At 42.1% G+C, this 14103-nt stretch overlaps 1 pseudogene; it reads right to left on the bottom strand.

The window, feature by feature from the left end:
• Positions 1–1218: 1218 nt before the first annotated feature.
• On the bottom strand, positions 1219–13157 carry LOC104982590 (annotated as a pseudogene).
• Between the last annotated feature and the right edge of the window lie 946 nt (positions 13158–14103).

The following is a 14103-nucleotide window of genomic DNA, read 5'->3' as shown; positions in this document are numbered from 1 at the left end:
AGGAATCTTCCCAACTCAGGCTTCCCTGTACTTCACTCTCTCCTGGAGTTTGCTCAGACTCATGTCCATCGAGTTGGTGATGTCATCCAACCAACTCATCCTCTGTCATTCCCTTCTCTTCCCACCTTCAATCTCCAAGAATCAGGATTTTTTTTTCCAGTGAGTAGGTTCTTCTCATCAGATGACCAAAGTGTTAGAGCTTTAGCTTCAAGATCAGTCCTTCCAATTAATATTCAGGATTGATTCCCTTTAGGATTGACTGGTTGGATCTCCTTGCAGTCCAAGAGACTCTCAAGAGTCTTCTCCAACACCACAGTTCAAAAGCACTCAGCCTTCTTTATGGTCCAACTCTCACATCCATACATGACTACTCAAAAAATCGTAACTCTGATGATATGGACCTTTGTCAACAAAGTAACAGAGAAGGCAATGGCAACCCACTTCAGTACTCTTGCCTGGAAAATCCCATGGATGGAGGAGCCTGGTAGGCTGCAGTCCATGGGGTCGCAAAGAGTCGGACACGACTGAGAGATTTCACTTTCACTTTTCACTTTCATGCATTGGAGAAGGAAATGGCAACCCACTCCAGTGTTTTTGCCTGGAGAATCCCAGGGTCAGGGGAGCCTGGTGGGCTGCCATCTATGGGGTCCCACAGAGTCGAACACGACTGAAGTGACTTAGCAGCAGCAGCAGCAAAGTAATAATGTCTCTGCTTTTTAATATGTGGTCTAAGTTTGTCATAGATCTTCTTCCAAGGAGTAAACATCTTTTAATTTCATGGCTGCAGTCACCATCTGCAGTGATTTTGGAGCCCCTCAAAATAAAAGTCTGTCACTGTTTCCACTTTTCCCCCATCTATTTGCCATGAAGTGATTGAACTGGATGCCATGATCTTAGTTTTCTGAAGGTTGAGTTGCTTTTTTTCTTTTTTTTCTCATTAAACTGTTTTTAATGGGTCTCAAATTCTGTGACAGATTTTTGGTCAAGTTGTTTTCATTAAAAAATACTGATTTTAAAAACTAATAACTTAAACTGCCACACACAAAACATATGGTCCACAAAAATATTCTCCTTTCCTTCTGAAGGTTTTACAATGCATTGTTATTAACCAGTCTTTGGCTATTAAACTTAAATGGCCCATTGAGACAAACAGTTCTGAGACCATACTTCCACCACTGATTAAGACTTGGGGTGGCAGGTATTGGGGATAATATTCATTCAACCTTCCTTCTGAGCTTTCTGGGCAGACTTGGTGACCTCGCCAGCTCCAGCTGCCTTCTTGCTCACTGCTTTGATGATACCCACAGCGACCGTCTGTCTCATGTCACGCACAGCAAAACGGCCCAGGGGAGGAGAGTCAGAGAAGCTCTCGACACACATGGGCTTGCCGGGAACCATATCAACGACGGCAGCATCGCCCGATTTCGAGGATTTAGGGCCATCTTCCAGCTTTTTCCAGAACAACAATCAATCTTCCCCTTCAGCTCAGCAAACTTGCAAGCAATGTGAGCTCTGTGACAGTCCAGCACAGGTGCATATCCTGCACTGATCTGGCCTGGATGGTTCAAAATAATCAGCTGGGCTGTGAAGCCAGAGGCTTCCATTGGTGGGTCATTTTTGCTGTCACTAGCCATGTTGCCATGACGAACATCTTTGACAGACACGTTCTTGACATGGAAGCCCACATTGTCCCCAGGAATGGCTTCACTCAGTGCTTCATGGTGCATTTCTGCAGACTTCATCTCAGTCATTACAGTGACTGGAGCAAAGGTGACCCCCATGCGAGGTTTGAGAACATCAGTCTCCACACAACCCACAGGGACAGTACAAATACCACCAATTTCATAGACATCTTGGAGGGGCAAACGCAAGTGTCTGTCTGTTGGGTGAGTTGGTGGCAGGATGCACTCCAGAGCTTCAAGCAGGGTGGTTCCATGGGCATTGCCATCCTTACAGGTGACTTTCCATCCCTTGAACCATGATTGCTGTTAGCACTTGGCTCTGGCATGTTATCACCATTCCAGCCAGGAACTGGCACAAAGCTACGGTGTCAGGACTATAGACAATTTTCTTAATGTAGGCGCAGACTTCCTTAACAATTTCCTCGTATCTCTTCTGGCTGTAGGGTGGCTCCATGGAACCCATTTTAACTCCAACAATTAGTTGTTTCACACCCAGAGTGCAGGCCAGAAGGGCATGCTCATGCCCGCTCTTGGAGATGCCAGCCTCAAATTCACCAGCACCAGCAGCAACAGTCAGGACAGCACAGTCAGCCTGGGAGGTGCCTGTAATCACGTTTTTGATGAAGTCTCTGTGTCCGGGGGCATCAATGATGGTAACACAGAACTTGCTGGTCCCAGATTTCCACAGGGAGATAGCAATGGTGATACCATGCACGTTCAGCTTTCAGTTTGTCCAAGACCTAGGCGTACTTGAAGGAATCCTCCCACCTCAGCAGCCTCCTTCTCGAACTTTTCCACTGTTCTCTTGTCAATCCCGCCACATTTGTAGACTGGATGGTCAGTCGTGGTAGACCTCCCTGAAGCTACGTGCCCAATGTGGGTATGTGGGTTTTTTCCTTTCCCGATTTTGCTTAGGTTTAAGGGTGGTTTTTACAACACCTGTGTCCTGGCAGCAAACCCATTGTGATAAAGCAAAGATTGAGTTTTAAGTCAGCTTTTTCACTCTCCTCTTTCACCTTTATCAAGAAGCTCTTTAGTTCCTCTACACTTTCTGCCCTAAGGGTGATGTCATCTGCATATATCTGAGTAATTTACAATTAATTAGAAGCCAAAGGCTGGGATTATGAGTACTAAAATTTAAAAAAGTGAAGAGAAACTAAAAAGACTCTTGATGAAAGTGAAAGTGGAGAGTGAAAAAGTTGGCTTAAAGCTCAACATTCAGAAAACGAAGATCATGGCATCAGGTCCCATCACTTCATGGGAAATAGATGGGGAAACAGTGGAATTAGTGTCAGACTTGATTTTTGCAGGGCTCCAAAGTCACTGCAGATGGTGATTGCAGCCATGAAATGAAAAGACGCTTACTCCTTGGAAGGAAGGTTATGACCAACCTAGGTAGCATATTCAAAAGCAGAGGCATTACTTTGCCAACAAAGGTCCGTCTAGTCAAGGCTATGGTTTTTCCAGTGGTCATGTATGGATGTGAGAGTTGGGCTGTGAAGAAAGCTGAGCACTGAAGAATTGATGCTTTTGAACTGTGATGTTGGAGAAGACTCTTGAGAGTCCCTTGGGCTGCAAGGAGATCCAACCAGTCCATTCTAAAGGAGATCAGTCCTTCTTTGGAAGGAATGATGCTAAAGCTGAAACTCCAGAGAGTTGGGCTGTGAAGAAAGCTGAGCACTGAAGAACTGATGCTTTTGAACTGTGATGTTGGAGAAGACTCTTGAGAGTCCCTTGGGCTGCAAGGAGATCCAACCAGTCCATTCTAAAGGAGATCAGTCCTTCTTTGGAAGGAATGATGCTAAAGCTGAAACTCCAGAGAGTTGGGCTGTGAAGAAAGCTGAGCACTGAAGAACTGATGCTTTTGAACTGTGATGTTGGAGAAGACTCTTGAGAGTCCCTTGGGCTGCAAGGAGATCCAACCAGTCCATTCTAAAGGAGATCAGTCCTTCTTTGGAAGGAATGATGCTAAAGCTGAAACTCCAGAGAGTTGGGCTGTGAAGAAAGCTGAGCACTGAAGAACTGATGCTTTTGAACTGTGATGTTGGAGAAGACTCTTGAGAGTCCCTTGGGCTGCAAGGAGATCCAACCAGTCCATTCTAAAGGAGATCAGTCCTTCTTTGGAAGGAATGATGCTAAAGCTGAAACTCCAGAGAGTTGGGCTGTGAAGAAAGCTGAGCACTGAAGAACTGATGCTTTTGAACTGTGATGTTGGAGAAGACTCTTGAGAGTCCCTTGGGCTGCAAGGAGATCCAACCAGTCCATTCTAAAGGAGATCAGTCCTTCTTTGGAAGGAATGATGCTAAAGCTGAAACTCCAGAGAGTTGGGCTGTGAAGAAAGCTGAGCACTGAAGAACTGATGCTTTTGAACTGTGATGTTGGAGAAGACTCTTGAGAGTCCCTTGGGCTGCAAGGAGATCCAACCAGTCCATTCTAAAGGAGATCAGTCCTTCTTTGGAAGGAATGATGCTAAAGCTGAAACTCCAGAGAGTTGGGCTGTGAAGAAAGCTGAGCACTGAAGAACTGATGCTTTTGAACTGTGATGTTGGAGAAGACTCTTGAGAGTCCCTTGGGCTGCAAGGAGATCCAACCAGTCCATTCTAAAGGAGATCAGTCCTTCTTTGGAAGGAATGATGCTAAAGCTGAAACTCCAGAGAGTTGGGCTGTGAAGAAAGCTGAGCACTGAAGAACTGATGCTTTTGAACTGTGATGTTGGAGAAGACTCTTGAGAGTCCCTTGGGCTGCAAGGAGATCCAACCAGTCCATTCTAAAGGAGATCAGTCCTTCTTTGGAAGGAATGATGCTAAAGCTGAAACTCCAGTACTTTGGCCACCTCATGCGAAGTGTTGACTCGTTGGAAAAGACTCTGATGCTGGGAGGCATTGGGGGCAGGAGGAGAAGGGGACGACAGAGGATGAGATGGCTGGACGGCTTCACTGACTCGATCGACGTGAGTTTGAGTGAACTCCAAGAGTTGGTGATGGGCAGGGAGGCCTGGCGTGCTGCAGTTCATGGGGTTGCAAAGAGTCGGACACGACCGAGCGACTGAACTGAACTGAACTGACTGAAAATTTAAAAAGTTAGTGTCACTTCTGGTCCTATCTACAAAAATCTAGAGGAACTTTATCAAAATATTTTATAATAGTTCTGAAAAATAACCCAAAAAAGCTTACATTTACTGGGTACTTCTATGCCAGCACTGTTTTAAATCTCACTGGAAAATTTAGTAGGTACCTGTATTGCTTTCATATCATAGATGATACTGAGGGACCAGTAGATTTATTGTTTACTAGAGGTAATGCTTTTTGATATCAGTGGAGCTAGGGGTTGAATTTGAATAGTCTGAATTCAGAGGCATCATTTGGACCACTACCCTATACTCAAAATGACAAGTGTGTCATGCCTTTTATAGGTTAATTAAAACCTAAAGATGTCCAAATTTGTAGTTATATAACTTTTATCGTATAGATTACATTCTATAAGCATATCCATTTTTTTTGTGAATATCAGCCTCAGATTAATTAGTGTATATTTAATAAATTTATCTTCTTCTGTGAAAAATTGTCATGTTAGATGATACAGAGGCCCTGTTCAAGCTTCCAGAGCCATACAGCAAATGGATGAATGGATAAAGGAGTAGTGGTACATATACACAATGGAATATTACTCATCCATAAAAAAGAGTGAGTCTAAAGAGGTGGACAAACCTAGAACCTGTTATACAGGATAAAGTAAGTCAGAAATAGAGAAATATTGTATACTAATGTATATATATGGAATATAGAAAGATGGTATTGATGAATTTATTTGCAAAGCAGCAATAGAGAAACAGAGATAGAGACCAGACTTATGGACATGGGAGAGAGGGGAGAAGAGGGTGAGATGTATGGAGAGAGTAACATGGAAACTTACCTTACCGCATGTAAAATAGATAGCCAACGGGAATTTGCTGTATGACTCAGAGGACTCAAACAGGGGCTCTGTATCAACTTAGAGGGGTGGGATGGGGAGGAGATGGGAGGGAGGCTCAAGAGGGAGGGGATATATGTATCCCTATGGCTGGTTCATGTTGAGGTTTGACAGAAAACAACAAAATTCTGTAAAGCAATCATCATACAGTAAAAAAAAAAAAATTTTTTTTAATTGTCATGTTAACTCACATTCTGACATGAAATACCTCATCTATTCTTCATTACGTCTCAGAAATTATAGATAAGGATTTATAAGCCATACCAAACATATCAGTAAACAACACCAAGTAAGTTCTTACCATGTCAGTGCTATCGCCAATACTTGACATGTATTATATCATTCATTGTCACCAGAATCTCATGAAGTAGATATTATATTTATCTTAGTATTTGGAGATAAATCACTTGTGGTTTCTGGGATTCTTGGAAACTTTAGAGTCTCTTTTGTTTTGTTACTGACATGACTATAAGAACCTTATCCCATTTAAATTGCAAAAGAAACCCATGATTTAAATAGTTTTATTATGATGTTTTACACAGTATATATAAAACATGGACACATGGAGAAGTGCAGTATCCTCTTTTAAAATTTCAACTACCTTGAATATCAATCTTCTCTTTTTAATATAATTACATAAATTAAAATATAACATAACCATTCTTATAAATAACTAGCACAATGTGAATTGAACTGCATTATTCCAATTCATATCATTTAATAGCATTATAACATACTTAAGCAACAGCCATTTCTTTCCTGTTATCCTCTTACTTTTAATATAAATTTAAAAGTTAATTTTCTTTCAACTTTTATTTTATCACACAGAAATCATCATATTCTAGGTTTTATTTTTCTCTTCAGTCTTAATAGTTGACATCACTCCAATATTTCTATTATTAAATATATTAATATTAGTAAGAGAAATGTCTTCTTTAATACCCACTCTAAGTCTGATGCTTTCAAGAGATGAGGTGGGATAACCAAGTTATCCTGAGGCTGACAGGATGAAAATGGTCAACGTTCCTTGTTTCAGTCATTCAATTGTATATGTCCCTTACAGGAACCAGACATGCTTTCTTCAACCTAGTTACGTTGCTGCACATTTAATCTTTACAGCAATCTTGTATACTAAGGATTAGCCTCTCAACAGATTGAATGAGAAAACAGATGTCTTGAAAATTAACTAGCTTGCATAAACCGATGTAAATCTGTGTATAGAAATCTGGGATTCAAACCCACCTTTGCTGATTCTAGAACCTGTATTTTACTGATATCTGTGTTCTGCTCATCCCTGCCCTGCTGATCTGCTGTTTGTTGCCGACTTCTGCCTTTCTCTCTTAAGACCTCCCTTTGTGTGTGTGTGTGTCTCTCTCTCTCTAGAGTGAAAGGACTAAATTCAGTTGACAGTAACCTAGTGTAAGTCTTCAGATCCCATGAGCATTTTTCACTGGCATCATGATGGTTGTGTTGAAATAGTTCATCTCTGGTTATTCCTGCTGATGTTAAGTACTAATCAAGGCTGTGTTTCCCCTCCTCTCCCTGGCATTCTATATTACTTTGTTGGGTCATCAGAGAAGGGACAGGAAGGTGGTTTGGAAGTGATTTACATATCCCACTAACTTCTTCACATTAAATTATTTCCAATCAGGAGGATCCCCTCTGACCTTTATGAACATTCTTTTTATAAGCATGTAAAACATTGATCACAATTCAAAATTCAGCAGAAGTCACAATAGTGCATGACTCTTTCTAAAGGTCCCCACATATGACTTCCCTGGTGGCTCAGATGGTAAAATGTCTGTCTACAATGCTGGAGACCCAGGTTCGATCCCTGGGTCAGGAAGATCCCCTGGAGAAGGAAATGGCAACCCACTCCAGTACTCTTGCCTGGAAAATCCCATGGATGGAGGAGAGGGAGGAGAGAGGTGGGCTACAGTCCATGGGGTCACAAAGAGTCAGATAGGACTGAGCGACTTCACTTTACGCATGAGATGGGCTTCCTGGATAGCTCAGTTGGTAACGAATCTGCCTGCAATGGGGGAGACCCTGGTTCAATCCCTGGGTTGGGAAGACCCTCTGGAGAAGGGATAGGCTACCCACTCCAGTATTCTTGGGCTTCCCTTGTGGATCAGCTGGTAAAGAATCCACTTGCAATGTGGGAGACCTGGGTTCAGTCTCTGGATTGGGAAGATCCCCTGAAGAAGGGAAAGGCTACCCACTCCAGTATTTTGGCCTGTAGAATTCCATGGACTATACAGTCCATGGGATCACAAAGACTTGGACACAACTGAGCAACTTTCACTTTCACGCACAAAATGGCTTCAGTTTCTCTCCCCTGCTGTGACTCTGATCTCAAATTCACCAGTTAAATTTTAGTTCCCCCAACCAGGTGGCTCAGTGGTAAAGAACCTTCCTGCCAATGCAGGAGATGCAGAAGGTACCAGTTTGATCCCTGTGTCAGGAAGATCCCCTGGAGGAGGAAATGGAAACCCACCCCAGTATTCTTACCTGGGAAATCCCATGGACAAAGGGGCCGATGGGCTAGAGTCCTGGGGATCGCAAAGAGTCAGACACAACAAGAGCAGGCTCAGTGGTGACTTGGTGTCTGTAATCAATAGAACCATACAGTTTGAGTCCCCCCACCCTTTCCCAGAATAAGGTGTACTCAGAATAAGGTGATTAAGGCCTATGAATCCCCCTGAGAGACAAGGAGCTCTAGGTGCATCACTGATCATTACTCTTTGTAGACTATCTGAGGCCAAGGTGGACTGGAAGCAGGAGTCAAGGGCTTTGAAAGGAGGGAGTGTCTCAGCACCAGTAGGTTTGGTTTCCCATTTCCTTTTGATCTGGGCCAACATGGCAGTGTCTTCTGGCTCAATCAGGAGTATCTCTGATGCTTTGAGTATACTCTATGCTGTACTGAGTGGTGAGATCCTAGTGGCTTATACTATCTATTCCAGACATAAAGACTACTCGATTTACCCATATTATCTTTTCTGAATGGAGCCATGGGGTTTTGCTCCTCTTGACTGACTTTGGTTGGTCTAGTGCATTCAGGCTTTAAAACAATGTCCATATTCTTTCAGATCAGTTTTGATTTCATTGACACAAATAATGCTTCTTAAGTTTTCACCTATCTTTGCTGTAGGACTGTGAGAATTTTCAAGATTGATGGTGATGACTGAAGAATTTGGGGGACAGTTTCTATATGTCTTTGGGACAGTTTCTCATTCTCCAGTTAATTACATTAATCAGTATTATAAACCCAATCTGCTTTGAAGACTATATCAGTTTAATGTATAATATTTATATACAAAACTTTAACATTTCCACCTGGAAGTCAGGAAAGACTAGAAAGTCACACAATAAAATGCATTTTCCTTTGGCTTTTAAGAATCTTAGAGCCATATTTTGAGTTTATGAATAGGGACTCTGAAGTATTTACCATCTATGTACCTATGTGTTGACATGTCAGTCTTATAAGTATGTCCTATATTTGCCCTGTCCTTGATTCTAATATTCTAATTCAAAAATTACAATTCTAAGAATAACTCTTGTTAAGCATCAAATTCTTTAATCAGTTGTACTTTATGAGTAATATACAGAGAAATAGACAGTTCCTCACTGATTCTCAAATACATTTTAGAATTTTTCTACCCTACTGAAACATGATTGCATGGCATCACCAACTGGATGGACATGAATTTGAACAAGCTCTGGGAGCTGGTGATAGACAGGGAAGCCTGGTGTGCTGCAGTCCATGGGGTCGCAAAGAGTCAGACACGACTGAATCCCTCAACTGAACTGGCTGAAACTCCAGCAATGCTAGACCCTGGTTCTTTCCTTTGTTCACAGACATCTGTGCATGTGGGACCACACACATTCACACTAAAGCTTCAAGCTTCACATTCAGGCAGGAATATTTTCGAGCTCAGTTAAACCCTCTTGCCACTTCCGGACAGATAATATTTTCCTCTGCAAGTGGATGAATTGAGTTGTTTTGCTCTTGTGAACAGCAACATACTGTTACAAAGCTTTCCCAATCCAATCACACCAAAAATAATGCAGATTTATTTCCATAATGAGGTTCATTTTGCCTCCAATTACCAGATGAATTTGTTTATTATAGACATCATCACAGTTACTTTGTTGAAAAACTATCAGCATCAAAATCTTTCCTAAGTATCTTTAGATTGGTGTAGATAGCCTTAGAATGAGGTTCCTTTCCACTTGTCCATTCCAAAGTTATCTCAGGACTTGATCACTATTCCTGTGGATTTTCAAACAGATTTTCTGGTCTTCCTATTTCCAAGTGGAAATGTTTAGATTTTCAATACAAATATTATACTTTAAACTGATATAGTCTTCAAAGCAGTATCTGGTAAACAGTTTAATTAGTAAGACCCTGAAAAGCAATGAACACAAACCTCCCTCAAAATTGCATTACAAATTGGTTGGGGAGCTGACTGTAAAAGTTAGAACTTTATTTTTTCTCACATTTGATAGATTCATGAAAGAAAATTGCTGTGCCAAGACGAAAAGAGATAAATTCTGTATGTCCTCCAAAGTCCTGTTCTCTAAAACTTTTGGAACTCATACGGCTTATCTAAACCTTTTTCTTTATGTCCGTGTGTGTGATTATGTGCTTATTAACTTTATCTCATACTCTCAAAGAAAAATAAATAAGGTTTAATGTCTATTTGATGTTTTTATTGATTTATAGTTGATTGCAATGTTGTGCTTCAGGTATAGAGCAAAGTGATTCATTTATCTAAATATATGTTCAGTCACTATGGAAAACAGTATGGAGGTCCCTTAAAAATCTAAAAATACAGTTACCATACAATCCAGCATTCACTCCTGGTTATCCATCTGGAAAAACAAAGACCCTAATTCTAAAAGATACATGCACCCCAACATTCATAGCAGTACTATTTACAATAGTCAAGACATGGAAAAAACTCAAATGCCCATTAGCAGATGATGTATGTCACATTTTATTAAGCCAATCAGCTAATGGGCATTTGAGTTGTTTTCATGTTTGGCTATTGTAAACAGTGTTGCTGTGAATGTTGGGGGTGCAGGTATATTATCAAATTAGTGTCTTCATTTTTCCAGATAAATAACGAGGCATGGGAATGATGTCGAATCATACGGTAACTCTATTTTTAGATATTTAAAGACCTCCATACTATTTCCCAAAGTGGCCGCAGCAATTTCCATTTCCACTAACAGTGTAGGAGAGTCCTCTTTACTACACATGCTCTGAGCATTTATTATTTGTAAACTTTCCATTATAGCCATTCTGACCTATGGTTTTTCCAGTAGTCATTATGCATGTGAGAGTTGGACAATAAAGAAAGCTAAGTGCTGAAGAATTGATGCGTTTGAACTGTTGCTGGAGAAGACTCTTGAGAGTTCCTTGAACAGCAAGGAGATTCAACCAGTCCATCCTGAAGGAAATCAGTCCGGAATATTCATTGGAAGGACTGATGCTAAAGCTGAAATTCCAATACTGTGGCCACCTGATGTGAAGAGTTGACTCATTTGAAAAGATCCTGATGCTGGGAAAGATTGAAGGCGGGAGGAGAAGGGGATGACAGAGGATGAGATGACTGGATGGCATCAGCGACTCGATGGACATGAGTTTGAGTAAACTCCGGGAGTTGGTGATGGACAGGGAGGTTTGGTGTGCTGCAGTCCATGGGGTCGCAAAGAGTTGGACGTGACTGACTGACTGACTGAACTGAACAGGACTGACCCATGTGAAGTGGTTTTGATTTGCATTTCTCTATTAAGTAGTGACGTTAAGTAGCATCTTTTCATGTGTCTGTTGACCATCTATGAGTCCTTTGGAAAAATATCTGTTTAGGTCTTCTGCCCATTTTTGGCTGGATTGTTTATTTGATATCCAGTTGTATGAGCTGTTTATATATATAAGGTATTAACTCCTGTTGGTCACATCATTTGCAAATACTTTCTCCCATTCCATTGGTGTCTTTCTGTTTGGTTAATGGTTTCCTTTGCTGTGTGAAAACTTATAAATTTGATTAGGTGCCATTTACTTCTTTTTGCTTTTATTTCTTTTGCCTGGGGAGACTAATCTAAGAAAATATTGCCATGATTTATGTCCAAGATTTTTTGCCTGTGTATTCTGCTAGGATTTTCATTGTGTCATGTCTTAAGTTTGGCCTTTAAACCATTTTGAGTTTACTTTTGTTTCTGGAAGTACAAATGAAGTTAGGAAGTGTTCTAACTGCTTTGATTTACATGCAGCTGTCCAGCTTTCCCAACATCATTTTTGAAAAGACTGTCTTTTCTCCATTGCATAATCTTGCTAGGTAGAGTATCCTAGGTTGCAGATTTTCCCCTTTCAAGACTTTCAAGAATATATCATGATACTCCCTTCTGGCCTGCAGTTTCTGTCATCAGCTGATAGCTTTACCGGGGTTCCCCTACAATTGATTTTGTTTTTCTCTTACTGTCTTTAGAATCTTCTCTTTAACTTTTGCGATTTTATATGATTTGTCTTGGTATGAGTCTGTTTGGATTCAACTTGTTTGGGATCCTCTGTGCTTCTGGTACTTGGATATCTGTTTTCTTATTTAGGTTTGGGAAGTTTTCAGCCGTGATTTCTTCAAATACATTTTTGAACACTTTTTTTTTTCCTCTCTTTCCCTTATCATGTGTAGTTTTCAGATTTTATTTTATCTCTTAGATCCCCAAATTGCTATTTTTTTTAATTGTCTCTCTGCCTGCTTTCTTGATTCAGTGATTTCCATTATTCTATCTTCCAGATCACCTGTTCATTCTTCTCTGTCATTTGGCCCTCTAGTAATTGCTTCTAGGTTTGTTTTTATCATGGCAATTGAACTAATTTTGATTGGTACATCTTTATTGTTTCTTGTTCCTTATTACAGTGTTCTGCAATTCTCTTGATAATCTTTCTTAACTGAGATACCATTTTTACCACCTGCTTTTGAACTCAGGGTCTAGTAAACTAGTGAGCTCTTTTTCATGATTTGCTCTTTCAGGGGATTTCTCTGGTTCTTTGAATTGGGCATACTTCTCTGCTTTGTCATTTTCTTAACTTTCTATGTTGCTATAAATTTAGGAGAAAGAGTTACCAACTTTGGTCTGGAAGGGATGTTGTTTTGAGGGAATATCTCTGTGTAGACCGTGTTTGTACAATGTTTTTGGTGCAAGGGCTGGTTTTGGACCCCAGCCATGTGCTTCCTCAAGGTGAGCTGGCCCTTTTCCCCTTGGAAGCGGGTGTGGTTGGTATTGTAGTATCCATAGCTTCTGCTGCTGTGGGGTGGGGTTTCCACTCCACACCGTGGCTATTGCCACCCCGTCAGGCATGGGGTCTGCTCCCCCACGAGGGTCAGGTTTGATCATGGTCCAAGCCTTCGAGTGTGTACCCTGCTGCACACAGGCAGTTGCTAAAGCAAGTGAGGTCCGTGTGGTCACAGAGGTCCTGGGTCCCATCAGTGTGCAGACCATGGTTCTGCTTGCAGGCTGTCCAAGGTTATGCCGTCCTCTCTGTTGTGTTCATCCATGGAATCGGTGAGGACTGGGGGAAGTGGTATTGTGGCTTCAGGATTGAGGTTGCCAGGCTGCCACCAGAGATTGGGGCCACCCCTGTGGAAGACTTTTCCCAGGACCCTTCTGTCCCCAGTCTAGCACCACACTGCCGTCTGGGGAGGGCGGGCTCTTCTGCTGGGAGAGGAGCCACCGTGCACTCCCAAGAACCCTGACCATGGTCCTTGTGGCCCACCCCAGCTGCACCCCAGGCCCTCAGGGCTGTCTCTTCCTGTCTACATGAGTCCTCCCCCAGGGCCTGGCTGCCTGAGTTTCAGTACCCCCTTGCTGCATCCTTTTGGGGTGCCACCTGGTCCTTAGGCTGACAATGTCCTCCGTGTCTACACTCACCACCTGGTATGTGATCTAGCAGTGGCCACCAGGCACCCCAGTCTGTCTCTGGCCAGCTCGACTGAGTCTCTGCCCTGATCCCAGGCCCAGCTATGCTGTGGAGTGATCGGGGCTGGGGTGTTCACCCCTCCAGACAGCTACATTTGGAAAGATGGCAACTGACAACACAAGGCTTTCTCCACCCTGATTGTCAGCAAGTTGGCATGCGTGCCTCCTGGGGAGCAGACTCTAGGCTTCTCCAGCCTTCTTTCTATCTCATCGTCTCTCACCAGGCCAGGAGGACCATCTCCTGCATACTGGACTCCTGCATACGTGGGGTGCCCAGACTGGCTTGACCTTCTCACTCCCCAGGGTGATGGTCCATTTGTATGGACCTTATACATCCATCCCAGGGGCATAGGTCCCTACCATAGGCCTTTTTTTTTTTTTTTTCCCTGACACTACTGAGTTGTTGGGAGATTTTTATTGCATGTTTAATTGTGTAAGAATTCTTCTGTTTCCAGTTAGTGCTCCATGG

Source organism: Bison bison, unplaced genomic scaffold, assembly GCF_000754665.1.
Source record: "Bison bison bison isolate TAMUID 2011002044 unplaced genomic scaffold, Bison_UMD1.0 scf7180017864533, whole genome shotgun sequence".
Lineage (NCBI taxonomy): Eukaryota > Metazoa > Chordata > Mammalia > Artiodactyla > Bovidae > Bison > Bison bison.
The sequence above is the reverse complement of the archived record's forward strand: the minus strand, read 5'-3'. Positions and strand labels throughout refer to the sequence as shown.